The following is a 2764-nucleotide window of genomic DNA, read 5'->3' on the forward strand; positions in this document are numbered from 1 at the left end:
AGTTAACCTATTTCCCTATGAACATGGTAAGCAGGCTTATGATAAGACCTCTTATCTTTAATCTTTTATATTTTAGAATTACACTCTGAGTAATCATAACCTTTAGTGAATGGGGTGAACAATTTTCTCCTTAAGAGCAAATGGATGACAGGTGAAGAGTTGAAGATACTGAAAATGGGTTAGCTTCTATCTTTTAACAGATAACCTTTGGAGACTAGTTTTTAAAAACAGAAAATGATTCAGAACTTTTACTTCTTGAGAGGAGTCTTCAAAATTTAAATTATAGTTTCAGAACACAAGGATATCTAATTTCCTAGAAACTATTTCTTTTGATTGAGGGTTCTATTATCTAAAAACAAATATTTATATTATTTTTGTGAGACAGCTTCCTCAAACACAACAAAAGGTCAATGGAGATACCCTACAGTTTTATTTCCTACCAATCCTACAAACTACGCAAATCTACAAAAGGAGAAGGGGTTACCTTCTCAATTAAAGAATTTCTTCAGGATCAGGCCATTGACGGGGAGAGAATCTCTCAACCCTGATAAGTCTTGCAATATAAAATTTGAATGGCCTATCTTTTCACAGATCTGAAATGGTCCAAGCCACATTTTCTGAAATTTGGTATGCTTACCTTTATCCTCATGGGCCTTGTCCCATTTGAGAACTAAGTCACCAACTTGAAGTTGTTTGGAATCGGATGATGCTGAGTCAAAAGATGCTTTAATGATTTGTTGATGTTTGGCATGAGTGATTCTGGCTTTTTCCCTCTCTTCTTCTAATTTGAGAATTTGGTCATGTCTAAGTTGGATAGAAGAAGAAGGAGTCTCTTCAATGTACTGTACTAGGGCTAAAGATGGAAGAACAAGATTTGTAGGCAACACGGCTTCTTTTCCATATACCAGATTGAAAGGAGAAGTCCCTATAGAAGCCTTTTGTGTTATTCTATCAGCCCATAATGCAAAGACCAAAGATTTATGCTAGTTTCTATGATTCTGTTCAACAGTTCGCTTAATGATTTTGATGAGATTCTTATTAGTAGATTCGGCTAAACCGTTTCCCTGGGGGTAATAATTGGAAGAATATTTCAGTTTAAACCCCCTTTTAATAGCAAAATCATACATAGCGTTTCCTGAGAAATAGGAAGCATTATCAAAAACAAGAGCGTTTGGAACACCAAACCTGGTAATGATGAATTGGTCAATGAACTCGATGATTGCCTCTGTATTTGCCGCCTTCAAAGGAATAGCCTCTACCCATTTGGTAAAATAATCAGTAGCAGTAAGGATATACCTATGTTGTTTGGAAGATGGTGGAGTAATTTCCCCGATGATATCTAATCCCCATTGTTCGAATGGCTGTTCAATGTTGACAGGTTGCAGAGGGAAAGCTGATTTTCGTTGTCTTCCACCAGATGTTTGGCAATTAAGGCATTTTCTTACGTACTCATGGAAATCTCTAAATAGAGTAGGCCAATAATATCCAGCATGAATAATCTTATGAGCTGTTCTGTCAGCTCCAAAATGTCCCCCAGCTGGTCCATCATGTAGCTCCTGCAAAACCTTTTGAGCTTCAGGTTTCTCAAGACATCTTAACAGGATAGAATCATAATTTTGTTTAAACAACACATCATCAATGAGAGTGAAATTCTTAGCTTTTAACCTAATGGCCCTTTTATTTTTGTAAGATAAATTTGGAGGAGCATAACCATTCTTCAAATAAAATATCAAATCAGCATATTGAGATTCAGAATCAGTGACACTTATCTGATTGATGGATTCAATCTGATCCTCATCGCTTGATTCGTGAATGTTTGATGCTCCTGCCAATATCCTGCAAAAACCTTGGCCCCTAACAATCTTTGCTGGCTTTATTTCTAAATCATACTCTTGAAGCGCTGTAACCCAATTGGCTCTTTTTTCACCCAATTCTTTCTGAATTAATAGTTGTCTTACCGCCGGGAAAGGAACTATAACTTTCGTGTGGGTTTTCAAAAGGAAGGGTCTATAATGTTTGACTGTTTTGAACATAGCAAAGGCTTGCTTCTCCACATCAGAATAATTCAATTCAGCACCCTGAAGATTTGAACTGAAAAATGATATGGGTGCTTCTAAGTTGTTATCATTCAGTTGTGTGAGTACTGCGGCATATGAAGTGTTGGATGCAATAGTATATAGTGTAAAATGATTAGAAAAATTTGGAGTATTCAAGGCTGGGGCATTGATTATTGACTGTTTGATAACATCAAAAGCTTGCTTTTCTTCTGATCCCCATTTGAAGACTGAATTTTTCTTAATCATTGTCTGAAGTGGTAACACAATCTGTGAAAAATCTGGAACAAATCTTTTGACAAAATTAATCTGACCCAAAAATGACTGCATTGATTTTTTGTTATGTGGGAAAGGGATTTCAGAAATTTCATTAATCCGATCAGGATCAATATAAATACCATCTTTGGATACTATAAAGCCTAAGAGTTTCCCTTGGTCTAGAGCAAAGAAGGACTTTTTTGGGTTTAGAGAAATACCATATCTTCTACATCGTTGAAAGATCTGATTTAAGTCGTGCAAATGATTATCTCTCTTCTTAGAATACACAGTAATATCGTCTAGATAGACGACTACTGATCGATTAATTAACCCTCTGAAGGCCATGTCCATAGCTCTCTGAAATGTTGCTCCGGCATTTATAAGACCAAAAGGCATTTTCTGATATGCATAGGTTCCCCATTTTGTTCTGAATGTAGTTTTAAGCTGGTCAT

Source organism: Pinus tabuliformis, chromosome 7 (genome assembly GCF_031772625.1).
Source record: "Pinus tabuliformis cultivar Carrire ecotype Pingquan chromosome 7, CPIR1, whole genome shotgun sequence".
Classification (NCBI taxonomy): Eukaryota; Viridiplantae; Streptophyta; class Pinopsida; order Pinales; family Pinaceae; genus Pinus; species Pinus tabuliformis.